Source organism: Stomoxys calcitrans, chromosome 3, assembly GCF_963082655.1.
Source record: "Stomoxys calcitrans chromosome 3, idStoCalc2.1, whole genome shotgun sequence".
Lineage (NCBI taxonomy): Eukaryota > Metazoa > Arthropoda > Insecta > Diptera > Muscidae > Stomoxys > Stomoxys calcitrans.
This window is the reverse complement of record NC_081554.1, coordinates 23,192,574-23,206,755: the sequence shown is the minus strand read 5'-3', so window position 1 is coordinate 23,206,755 and position 14,182 is coordinate 23,192,574.

Genomic DNA, 14,182 nt, shown 5'->3' with positions numbered 1-14,182 from the left:
ATTTATGGTCTTAGGCCCATAAAAGCCACATTTATTATCCGATTTTGCTGAAATTTGGGACAGTGAGTTGCGTTGAGCTCTTCGACATCCTTCGTCAATTTGGCCCAGATCGGTTCAAATTTGGATACAGCTGCCATATAGATCGATCCTCCGATTTATGGTCTTAGACCCATAAAAGCCACATTTATTATCCGATTTTGCTGAAATTTGGGACAGTGCCACATTTATTATCCGATTTTGCTGAAATTTGGGACAGTGAGTTGGGTTGAGCCCTTCGACATCCTTCGTCAATTTGGTCTAGATCAGTCAAAATTTGGATATAGCTGCCATATAGACCGATCCTCCGATTTATGGTCTTAGGCCCATAAAAGCCACATTTATTATTCGATTTTGCTGAAATTTGGGACAGTGAGTAGCGTTGAGCCCTTCGACATCCTTTGTCAATTTGGCCCAGATCGGTTCAGATTTGGATATAGCTGCCATATAGACCGATCTCTCGATTTAAGGTTTTGGGCCCATAAAAAGCGCATTTATTGTCCGATGTCGCCGAAATTTGGGACAATGACTTGTGTGGGGCCCTTCGATATTTGTCTTCAATTTGGCTCAGATCGGTCCAGATTTGGATATAGCTGCCATATAGACCGAACTCTCGGTTGAACAATGACTTGTACTTATAAGCATTTGGTCTAAATCGGATTATATCTATATAGCTGCTATGGGGCATAAGGTATGCATTTTTCACTGGATTTTGACAAAATGTGGTTCACATATATACCCGAGGTGGTGGGTATCCAAAGTTCGACCCGGCCGAACTTAAAGCCTTCTTACTTGTCTTATTTTATGATTGCCTCTGATTGTCTTTGAATTGAAATATCTCTTCATGGTTAAATCTGGTGCAATAAATTCTTTATTGAAGTCGACTTAGTAAAATGACATTTCAACATTTTGCACAATTCCTTTTAAAATGCTACCAAAAATATGAAGGCACCACCGAATTGGTATAAACCTCAAAGACAAACAAATGAGGCGGTGCGTAGTGAAGCATCACCAAGCCAATATTGATACAAAAGTCAAGCAAATCATGGACTTTGAGCACGTAACCAATGTCCCCAGGAGACATGCTGCTGTGGTTTTTGACTATACAGGTACCACCAGTAGTGATTTCCTTGTCATTTTGAAAGATTTCTCATTTCTTCAGAATACAAACAACTTAACCAAAAATTGCAACATTTTGTTTGTGTTTGTTAAAGCCTTGCTGGACTCAAATGCAATTTGGGCGATGAAAGATGTGCTGACCTAAGGAAGGAAAGAAGCTGTGATCATTGACTCACTACTGGTTGCTAGGACACCTTTTTTGGAAATGGATTTAAATGGAAAATATGAATCTGGCACTTTTTCATAACTGCCGAGTGTGCTGGAAAAAATGGGTAACTTGACCGAAAGCAAACTTCTAATTACTTATGGGTCATTGCAATTTCAAGTCATTTTAATTGGTTGAAAGAAATCAAGAGTACAAGAGATTGAATTGGATTTCAAGAAAAGCAGCAATTGGATTAGGAGCCAACAAGAAACTACTAATGATATGCCAAGATATCTACCAGCAATATCAAATGATTTGCAGTTAGCAAAAGAACAATTTGAACTGAAGCTATGGCAGTAGAGTTGTGGTATTGGTACTGTTAATGTTTTAATGGCTTTATGTTTTGCGAGAAAAAAGTTCGAGGTATTGAATGTTTGGTTAAAAAAAATATGTGAACATTTTATGTTTGTGCAACTGGACGGGATTTACTTGCAGGCAACATCTGGTAATTACTCTTAAACAAGCTTCAAATTATGAAATGATTTCCCATACCAGATACCAGAAGCTTTTGTTTTCTCAGCTTTATTTAACTTTTTGTTTTCGCTGCACTTAATTTAAGCATTGCATTCATAATTATCGCCATTAGCGTGAAAAATTTTGTTTTCTTTTCGCACACACACATACACAGCAGGCAAGATATTTGCCAGTCGCCCGCCAAAAATTTACCTTTATATCCCATGCATCTGACTATCTGCAAGAGATGGCATTAACATATATTTAAGTTTTAACGTAATTGGTAATAATAGGTTTGGGCAAAAGAGCATTTTCACACAGGTGTGATAAATTAACGCGCCATAAACCGGAAGGAAGCGTGAAAGACCCGCATGTTAAATGCCTTCGCCATATGCTCGTAAATTAATGGCACAAACTCTGGCAGAGAAAATTAAAGAACATAATGATGAGGAAGTTGAATTAATAAAAACTCATAAAGAGCATGTGGAATCAAGTAAAAATCAGTAAGGAAGAAAAAAAGTCGGGCGATGCCGGTTGTAAAATAACCTACACCTACCCTATAAGTAGAATGTGGGAGCTACATACAATTTTGATGGACCTCGGCGAGCAAATATGTTCAAACTACGAAAGAAACAAAAAAACCGACTCCCATATAGTCATGATGGGTTATATGCTCATTTAAGGCGATGTTGAAGTGTAGGGTTACCCCCTATACAGGGTCATCCAAAAATTCCTATTTTAGGGGGTTTTGGGGTTGGGGTGGACCCAATTTTTAATATGAAATTCATACTCTACTCCTGAATACCTTTAATTTGAGTCCCATATTGTTCCGATTGGTCCACTTTTATTTTTGGGTAGTACTTTTGGGGTGTAGGGTTACCCCCTATACTTCGATCTGATTTTGTATGGCAGATTCTTAATCTACTCCCGAATACCTTTCATTTGAGGCCCATATTGACATGAACGCCCAATATGTTTGGGGGGAAATTTTGTGGTTCGGGCTTTTATTTGATACCCATATTGTCCTGAGCGGTCCACTTTTGAGTTTGGGTGGTGTTTTTGGGTGAAGGGGGAGGGTCCGCCCCCTTTCGAAATTAACAAATTATAAAACCTATTTCTCCTTCCTTACCATATTCGCAATATACTCACGAATACCTTTCATTTGAGTCCCATATTGTCAGGGTTATCCAAAAACCCCTATTTTAGGGGGTTTTGGGGTTGGGGCGGTCCCCCAGTTACTTGGACCCAGTTTTTAATGTAAAATTCATGCTCTACTCCTGAATACCTTTCATTTGAGTACCATATTGTCCCGATTGGTCCACTTTTATTTTTGGGTTGTAGTTTTGGAGTAAGGGAGAAGGTCCGCCCCCTTCTGATATCAAAAAATTATATAGCCCATGTTTCCTTCCAGACCAACCTACACAATCTGTGAAAATTTCAAGGTAATCGGTTAAGCCGTTTTTGAGTCTATGCGGATCAAACACACAATTTCAATATTATATACAAGTAAAAGCGTGCTAAGTTCAGCCGGGCCGAATCTTACATACCCTCCACCATGGATCGCATTTGCCGAGGTCTTCTCCTGACATCTCTTCTTAGGCAAAAAAGGATATAAGAAAAGATTTGCTCTGTCATTATTATATTATTACATGTTGGAGACCTGTGTAAAATGTCAGCCAATTCGAATAAGAATTGCGCCCTTTGGGGGCTCAAGAAGTAAAATAGAGAGATCGATTTATATGGGAGCTGTATCGGGCTATAGACCGATTCAGATCATAATAAACACGTATGTTGATGGTCATGAGAGAATCCGTCGTACAAAATTTCAGGCAAATTGGATAATAATTGCGACCTCTACAGGTTCAAGAAGTCAAGATCCCAGATCGGTTTATATGTCAGCTATATCAGGTTATGGACCGATTTGAACCATACTTGGCACAATTGTTGGATATCATAACAAAACACGTCGTGCAAAATTTCATTCCAATCGGATAAGAATTGCGCACTCTAGAGGCTCAAGAAGTCAAGACCCAAGATCGGTTTATATGGCAGCTATATCAGTTTATGGACTGATTTAAACTATAATTGGCACAGTTGTTGGGTATCATAACAAAACACGTCGTGCAAAATTTCATTCCAATCGGATAAGAATTTATATACTTTATGGGGTCTCAGACGAATATTTCGAGGAGTTACAAACAGAATGACGAATTAGTATACCCCCCATCTTATGGTGGAGGGTATAATAAGATTACTGCAAATCGGACGAACATATATATGGGAGCTATATCTGAACCAATTTCGAGCAAACTTCTCAGATACTGTGACAGTCGTCTAGGAAAGCGTTGAAGGAAATTTTGGGAAGATTTGTTACTAAATGCGCTTGCAGTGGCTCTAAGAGAGAAAATCTGGCGATATATATAAGAGAGCTATATCTAAATCTGAACCGATTTCCATGAAAATTACCAGTAATGTTGAGAGTCAAGAGAAAATCCTTCTTCATAAATTTCAAAAGAAGCGGTTAACAAGTGACCATTTTATTGCATTATTGCTGCAAATCGAACGAACATATATATGGAGGCTATATCCAAATCTGAACCGATTTTTATGAAATTCACCAGAAATTTCGAGAGTCATAAGAAAATCCTTCGTAACAAATTTCAAGATAATCGGCTAAAAAATGACCATTTTATTGCATTATTACTGCAAATAGGACGAACATGTAGCTGTATAGAGCTGTATCCAAATCTGAACCGATTTTTATACCCTCCACCATAGGATGGGGGTATACTAACTTCGTCATTTTGTTTGTAACACCACGAAATTTTCGTCTAAAGCCCCACAGTGTATATGTATTCTTGATCGTCATAACATTTTTAGTCGATCTAGCCATGTCCGTCCGTTCGTCCGTCCGTCCGTTCGTCCGTCTGTCTGTCCGTCTGTTCGTCCGTCCGTTCGTCCTTCCGTCCGTCTGGCTGTCGAAAGCACGCTAACTTTCGAAGGAGCAAAGCTATCCACTTGAAATTTTGCACATATACTTCTTATTAGTGTAGGTGTGTTGGGATTGTAAATGGGCCATATCGGTTCATGTTTTGATATTGCTGCCATATAAACCGATCTGGGATCTTGACTTCTTGAGCCACTAGAGGACGCAATTCTTATCCGATTTAGCTGAAATTTTGCATGAGATGTTTTGTTATGATTTCCAACAACTGTGTCAATTATGGTTTAAATAGGTCCATAACCTGATATAGCAGTCATATAAACCGATCTGGGGTCTTGACTTCTTCAGCCTCTATAGGGCGCAATTCTAATCCGATTTGGCTGAACTTCCATATGACGTATTTCCGTCATATGGAATTTCCGTATAACCCAATCTTGAATCTTGAATTTTTGACCGACTAGTGGGCGCAATTCCTATCGAATTTGGCTGAAATTTTGCACGAGGTGTTTTATTATGACTTGACAACAATTGTGCCTAATATGGTTCAAATCGGTCCATAACCTAATATAGCTGTCATATAAACCGATTTGGGATCATGACTTCTTGAGCCTCTAGAGGGCGTAATTATTATCCGATTTGATTGAAATTTTGTAGAACGGCTTCTCCCACGGCCTCCAACATACGTGTCAAATATGGTCTGAATCGGTCTTTAGCCTGATACAGCTCCCATATAAACCGAACTCCCCATTTTACTTCTTGAGCTGAAATTTTACACATAGACTTCTACTGTGCTCTCCAGCATTCAATTCAATTAGCATAATTCTTTTCTTTTATACTTTGTTTGTCTAAAAAGAGATACCGGGAAGAACTCGACAAATGCGATCCATGGTGGAGGGTATATAAGATTCGGCCCGGCCGAACTTAGCACGCGTTTACTTGTTCCAATTTCAACAGGCTTCGTCCCTAGGCCGAAAAACATGTCCATATAAAATTTGAAGACGATCGGAAGAAAATTGCGACCTCTATTTTTACACAAATTTACAGGGACAGACAGACAGGCGGACGGACAAAGCTAAATCGAATCAGAAAGTGATTCTGAAATTGTACACAATTAAAGAGATTTGACTTTTTCACGCATTTGCCCAAGAGTTGTACAAAGCAGACTCATTGGTGTAAGGTCCTTTCCTTTTTTACTGTCTACCCTAAGATGGGAGTATACTGATTTCGTCATTCCATTTATAACACATCGATATATTGATCTGAGACCCAACAAAGTTCTTGATCCTCCTGCCATTCTGATTTGTTTAAACCATGTCCGTCCTATTAGTGTAGGTCAGCTGGGATTGTAATGGGCCATATCAATCCATGTCAAGTGTGGTTCACTAGATGTAAACCGATAAAAACTGATTAGACTTTTGACACCTGGAGAGTTTGTAATTTGGAGAGTCTGTAATTTGGTATGTTAAGTATTGATATGATTTCCAATTATCGTGCTGGGTAAGCACCAAGCATCATACCCTTACCTGGTACAAATAATGAATAAACTATCCTCCAATTGGAGTTCTGAAGCGCCTTGAGAAAAAACTGAACGAGTTAAGAAATGTTTTAAACATAAAATTAGTTTTCTTCACAAAGGTCAGTCCTTTACAAACAGTTGTATCATTACCTGTACAACTTGCTTAAAGCTTCTGCTTTCGTCTCCTTAGAACAGAAAATGCATTTTCTGCTGTTTATGTGTCAATTTGTTGCCTTTTTTTCAATTTTTTCATTGCTCCTTTTACATGCTGCTCTCACTTTAGTTGGGCAAAATTGTTCAATTGTGCCGGAAATGTTGTAGAAAAATAAAAAAAAACAACAAATTTATACGGAACTACAATCTCGTTTTCCACTCGTCGCTTTCCCCTCCCATCAACCCCCAACCCATTACGTTATCCACTTACACATCGTCAATGATGGCATTGGCAGAGAAATGGAGCAGCAAAGAAAAAAGTTGTTAAAACTATTCTAGCAAAAAGAAAACAAATTTTGCAAATGTAAGCAAAAATAGTTAAATGCGAATGTACAATAAGGACTCGGTAACAGCAACAAAACCAACATCACTGGCAGGGAAATATGGCACAATGTGCCTTTCTTTTTGAATCCCTTTTGTATGGATGGAGGGGAAACGAGATCGAGGTATGTAAATATCGCCTGCATTTTCCAAATGAAATTCAACTCCTCACACACAATTTCTATATACATACATAAACCGCAGTGGTGGAGTGCAAGAGGCCCTATGGAAGAAATTACAATAAGTTAGGAAACAACAGAAAATTTGCTTTTAAAATTCCTATACTTTCTTCATCTCAGTAATTCTTTCTTCATTCATAACATCTTACATCCCATTTCACATTAGGTAAAGGTAAGGTTAAGCCAAGGTTGTGCTTATGTTAAGGTAAGTGTAAGGTAAGGTTAAGCTTAGTTTAAGGTAAAGTAAGGGTAAGATTAAAGTTAGGTTAGTGTAAAGTTAAGGTAAGGTGAGTATGAGGTCAAGATAAAGTTATGGTAAGGTAAGGTTAAAGTAAAGTCAAGATAAATAAAAGGTGTGGGGAGATAAGGTTGAGGTACGGTTAAGTTAAGGTTAAGCTAAAAGGTAAGGTAAAGTTAAGGTAAGGTTAAGGTAATGTTAAATTAAGGTCAGGCTAAGGTTAAAGTAAGGTAAAGATAAGGTTAAGGTGAGGTATGGCTAAGGTAAGGTAAGGTTACGGTAATGCAAGGTTCGGGTTAATGTTAAGGTTAAAGTTTAGGTTAAGGTTAATGTACGGTAAGGTTAGGATAAGGTTTAGGTAAGATTTGGGTAAGGTTAAGATAAGGCTTAGGTAAGATTTGGGTAAGGTTAAGGTAAGGTTTAGGTAAGATTTGGGTAAGTCAAGGTTAAGGTAAGAAAAGGGTATGGTTAAAGAATGGTTAAGGTAAGGTTGAGATAAGGTTAAAGTAAGGTAAATGTAGGGTTAAGGTAAAGTTAAGGTAAGGTAAGGTAAAGTAAGGTAAGGTAAGGTTAAGATTAAGATTAAGGTAAAGGTAAGGTAAAGATAAGGTAAAGGTAAGGTAAAGGTAAGGTAAAGGTAAGGTAAAGGTAAGGTAAAGGTAAGGTAAAGGTAAGGTAAAGGTAAGGTAAAGGTAAGGTAAAGGTAAGGTAAAGGTAAGGTAAAGGTAAGGTAAAGGTAAGGTAAAGGTAAGGTAAAGGTAAGGTAAAGGTAAGGTAAAGGTAAGGTAAAGGTAAGGTAAAGGTAAGGTAAAGGTAAGGTAAAGGTAAGGTAAAGGTAAGGTAAAGGTAAGGTAAAGGTAAGGTAAAGGTAAGGTAAAGGTAAGGTAAAGGTAAGGTAAAGGTAAGGTAAAGGTAAGGTAAAGGTAAGGTAAAGGTAAGGTAAAGGTAAGGTAAAGGTAAGGTAAAGGTAAGGTAAAGGTAAGGTAAAGGTAAGGTAAAGGTAAGGTAAAGGTAAGGTAAAGGTAAGGTAAAGGTAAGGTAAAGGTAAGGTAAAGGTAAGGTAAAGGTAAGGTAAAGGTAAGGTAAAGGTAAAGGTAAAGGTAAAGGTAAGGTAAAGGTAAGGTAAAGGTAAGGTAAAGGTAAGGTAAAGGTAAGGTAAAGGTAAGGTAAAGGTAAGGTAAAGGTAAGGTAAAGGTAAGGTAAAGGTAAGGTAAAGGTAAGGTAAAGGTAAGGTAAAGGTAAGGTAAAGGTAAGGTAAAGGTAAGGTAAAGGTAAGGTAAAGGTAAGGTAAAGGTAAGGTAAAGGTAAGGTAAAGGTAAGGTAAAGGTAAGGTAAAGGTAAGGTAAAGGTAAGGTAAAGGTAAGGTAAAGGTAAGGTAAAGGTAAGGTAAAGGTAAGGTAAAGGTAAGGTAAAGGTAAGGTAAAGGTAAGGTAAAGGTAAGGTAAAGGTAAGGTAAAGGTAAGGTAAAGGTAAGGTAAAGGTAAGGTAAAGGTAAGGTAAAGGTAAGGTAAAGGTAAGGTAAAGGTAAGGTAAAGGTAAGGTAAAGGTAAGGTAAAGGTAAGGTAAAGGTAAGGTAAAGGTAAGGTAAAGGTAAGGTAAAGGTAAGGTAAAGGTAAGGTAAAGGTAAGGTAAAGGTAAGGTAAAGGTAAGGTAAAGGTAAGGTAAAGGTAAGGTAAAGGTAAGGTAAAGGTAAGGTAAAGGTAAGGTAAAGGTAAGGTAAAGGTAAGGTAAAGGTAAGGTAAAGGTAAGGTAAAGGTAAGGTAAAGGTAAGGTAAAGGTAAGGTAAAGGTAAGGTAAAGGTAAGGTAAAGGTAAGGTAAAGGTAAGGTAAAGGTAAGGTAAAGGTAAGGTAAAGGTAAGGTAAAGGTAAGGTAAAGAGACAGTGAGTTTAGTTAGGCTCTTCGACGTCCTTTTTCAATTTTTCTCAGATCGGTTCAGATTTGGATATAGCTGCCATATAGACCGATTTCTTGATTTAAGGTTTTGTGTCCATAAAATGCTCATTTATTGTCGGATTTCGCCGAAATTTGAGACAGTGAGTTAAATTAAGCCCCGTAACACACTTCTGCAATATCTCACAGATCGGTTCAGATTTGGATATAGCTGCCATATAGACCGATATCTAGATTTTAGGTTTTGGGGCCATAAAAGACGCGTTTATTGTCCGATGCCGGTGAAATTTGAGACAGTGAGTTAAGTTAGGCTCTTCGACGTCCTTCTTCAATATTGCTCGGATCGGTCCAGACTTGAATATAGCTGCCATATAGACCGATCTCTCAAATTAAGGTTTTGAGCTCATAAAAGAGGCATTTTTTGTCCGATTTCACTGAAATTTGACATAGTGACTTATGATAGGCTTTCGTGGGTATCCAAAGTTCGGCCCGGGCGAACTTAACGCCTTTTTATACCCTCCACCATAAGATGGGGGGTATACTAATTTCGTCATTCTGTTTGTAACTACTCGAAATATTAGTCTGAGACCCCATAAAGTATATATATTCTTGATCGTCGCGACATTTTATGTCGATCTAGCCATGTCCGTCCGTCTGTCCGTCCGTCCGTCCGTCCGTCCGTCTGTCTGTCGAAAGCACGCTAACTTCCGAAGGAGTAAAGCTAGCCGCTTGAAATTTTGCACAAATACTTCTTATTAGTGTAGGTCGGTTGGTATTGTAAATGGGCCATATCGGTCCATGTTTTGATATAGCTGCCATATAAACCGATCTTGGGTCTTGACTTCTTGAGCCTCTAGAGTGCGCAATTCTTATCCGATTGGAATGAAATTTTGCACGACGTGTTTTGATATGATATCCAACAACTGTGCCAAGTGTGGTTCAAATCGGTCCATAACCTGATATAGCTGCCATATAAACCGATCTTGGGTCTTGACTTCTTGAGCCTCTAGAGAGCGCAATTCTTATCCGATTGGAATGAAATTTTGCACGACGTGTTTTGTTATGATATTCAACAACTTTGCCAAGTATGGTTCAAATAGGTCCATAACCTGATATAGCTGCCATATAAACCGATCTTGGGTCTTGACTTCTTGAGCCTCTAGAGTGCGCAATTCTTATCCGATTGGAATGAAATTTTGTACGACGTGTTTTGTTATGATATCCAACAACTGTGCCAAGTATGGTTCAAATCGGTTAATAAACTGATATAGCTGTCATATAAACAGATCTGGGGATTTGATTTCTTGAGCTTCTAGAGGGCGCAATTCCTATCCGATTTGGCTGAAATTTTGCATGACGTATTTTATTTTTACTTTCAACAACTGGGTCAAATAAGGTTCAAATCGGTTCATAACCTGATATTGCTGCCATATAAACCGATCTGGGATCTTGACTTCTTGACCCCTAGAGGTCGCAATTATTATCCGATATGCCTGAAATTTTGTACGTTAGATCCTCTCATGACCATCAACAAACGTGTTTATTATGGTCTGAATCGGTCTATAGCCCGATACAGATCCCATATAAATCGTTCTCTCTATTTTACTTCGTGAGCCCCAATGGGCGCAATTCTTAAACGAATTGGCTGAAATTTTACACAGGCCTCCAACATATAATTTAATTGTGGTCCGAACCGGACCATATCTTGATATCGTTTTCATAGCAGAGTAACTCTTTTCTTATATCCTTTTTTGCCTAAGAAGAGATGCCGGGAAAAGAACTTGACAAATGCGATCCATGGTGGAGGGTATATAAGATTCGGCCCGGCCGAACTTAGCACGCTTTTACTTGTAACTTGTTAGTTTTAACAAGCAACGGAGTGTCAAGTTTGGCCGGTCTGAATCTTGAGTAACATGGATTCTGCTTTGGTCTCGAGAAGTCATATCGGTGTATGGGTTTTTAGGAGGCCTATATCTATTTAGAAGGCCACCATGGCGCAGAGGTTACCGTATCCACTTATGATGCCGAGCGCCTGGGTTCAGAATATTTTTCAGCTGTTGTTTTCCCCTAACTAATATTTGCTACTTTTGTGAGGTATCCTGCCATGTTAAAACTTCTCTAGCAAGTGGTGTCACTATGCGGCACACCGTTCGAACTCGTCATAAAAAGGAGGCCCCTTATCATTGAGCTGAAAACTTTAATAGGACTGCACTCTTTGCTATAAGAGAATTATCTCTTGTTTCTTAATGGAATGTTCATGGGAACTTTGGTAGTAGTTTATTTATTTATTAACCTTTCGGGGTAAGATTCGTTGTGAGTATTAGAGTATACAAGTTTACTGCGCTTACCAAAGTTTGGCCAAGTGGGGGAAAAACTAAGGCTTCTTGGAGTCAAATCCGGAGATCGGTTTATTTGGAGTCCATATATATATAAACCTATCGTGGTTGAGATTGGCGTGAGTGTTGGAGGGAATAAATGTTTTTCATGCATCAAATTTCAGTCAAATCGAATGTAACCAAAGGCTTCTGCGTTCGCAAGGAGTCAAAACGGATGATCGGTTTATATGGGGGCTATATCAGATTTTAAACCGGATCGCGGCGCACTTAGCACAGATGTTGGAAGTCATAACAAAAATCTTTATGCCATATAGCAACTAAATTGGATGAAATTTGATGCTTCTAGGGGTTCAGAAATTCAAAATCGGGGATCGGTTTATATGGGGGCTGAATCAGTTTTTAGGCTGATTCGGAGCATACTTATCACCAATGTATGTCGTGTTCCAAATATCAGCCAAAATCGGGCATCGGTTTATATGGGGACTATATATCAGTTTTAGACCGATTCGGAGCATACTTAGTGCAGATGTTACAAGTCATAATAGAAGTCTTTGTGTTAAATTTCATCCAAATTGGATAACAATTGTGGCTTCTAGGGGTTCCAAATTTACAACTGAGGATCGGTTTACATGGGGCTGTATCCAAATCTGAAGCGATATGGCCCATTTACAATCTTTAACGACCAATGTCAATAATAACGATTTATGCAAAATTTCGAACGGTTCGATTTACGCGTTTGAACGCTATCATGATTTCCACAAACAGGTGGATGGAGGGACATGGCTGGATCGACTCAGAACGTCGCGACAATCAAGAATATATTTTTAGTATGTAATCGCAGATCAACACTTCGAGGTATTATAAACAGAATGACTAGATTAGTATATCCGCCATTCTATGGTTGTGGGTACAAAAAGGCCCTTCAATATATTTTTACCTCCTTTATGATCACACACAGTCATCACCTCCTATCACTATATATATACATTTTAGCATACCTTTGTGCTATGTTGGGAAATACCCTGGGGTAGAGAGATATTCCTAATCTATATTTCAACTGATTCCCACAGGAATTGCCGCCAAGACCAAACTGAAGCCATTGCAAACAAATATGCTGTTGGAAAAACGAATAGACAATTGTGCGCTTGGACAGACACATGGATTTGAATCCTTGGACACTCACGAAACGACATGAACGTAGCGAAAAATATGCAAAGTAGTGTCTATGTCGATATTTGAAAATATTGTTGGTGGCATGACTATTGGGGGTACGTACGTGTACGTGCATTGGTTGTGCTGATGAGTTCGAATAAGTTGGCCACACTGACCACACTACCATGGTTGGCCGTGATATGCAGGCAGACAAATGTGGAATGTGAATTGCTAACCAAATGACAATAATGGTTAAGGGAGATTATTAAGGCGTTACCACTAACAACGGCATAAAAGAATGCCACAGAAGGAATTTTTCAGCATAGACCATGTGTGTTTTATATGCCCTTTATAGTTGAGATATGAAAGGGGGCAAAATGCAAAACTAAAATTTTTGGTTGCAACTTTTTGTTGGGAACTTTATACTGGAACCATGATAAAGGGAATCACAAATTGTAAAACAGTGCCTAGAAAAAATAAACCAACATATATATCAAATATTTAAAATACTTCAAAACTTGCAAGTTGTAACTATATGATGCACTTTATGGCCTCAAGGTATTTAAAACAACAATGCGGTATTTTTAAAACTTCGAGACACAGGCTCAAACTTTACCAGAAATTTAGTTTTTGAAATTATCCCAATTGACTGACTTTAATCTGGACAGTTTGGTATGTCAAGGTTTCATGGAGAAATTTTGGTTTCCTATTAATTCTGCTGCGATATTCAATCCAAGTGTAACGAGTGACATAAAGTTTCACATTTTTCTGTGCCTGATGTTGAGTTTAAAAAACGAAATTTATTCGAAAGTCGTTCTAAAACAATCACAACTAAAAATAGTGTCATGTTTCCAGGAACTAATGTCGAAATGTTTTCTCCAGGCGATGCAAACAAAGTCTGCGATGTACAGAGGGATTAAGGGAATTCAATATCCAAATGTTGTGGCTAGTTTTGAAGGGTGTTATCGAAAATGGTGACAGAATTTGGAAATTTTAATATAAATAAATAGGGATTGGTAAAGTTGGACAAAACAGACTTCTAAAAACGCTACACCACATTAGGTATGCCAAATTTTGCTAGAATTTGTTAACAAATGAAAAAAAATATGGCTGTACTAGTTAAAATCGAAATAAATCATATTCGAGCATGGAGCTATATCTAAATCTGCATCGATTTCAACCAAAATCGGCACAAACAATAAAAGTCATAAAAAGACATTGTGCTAAATTGTGAGAAAATCTGTTAAAAAAAAAACACTGACAAGACTTTTGAAGTGAAAGCCTAGAGTCTTAAGGGAAATCATTGAGCCTTTCTCAGAATCGGTTTACCAATGAACAGAATCTTGGAATAGTATTCAATATCGTACGAACATACGGGAGATTGATAACCAAATCTAAACCGATTATTTCCAGTTTCAATAAGCTTCGAATCTATATCAAAAATATGATGAAGATTGGCCAAATTTGAGGATGATCGGATGAAAACTGCGACCCGAATTTTGTATACAATTTAACATGTATAGACCGATAGACAGACAGAAAAACAATCTAGGTTGAAAAGATGGTGCGGATATTAATC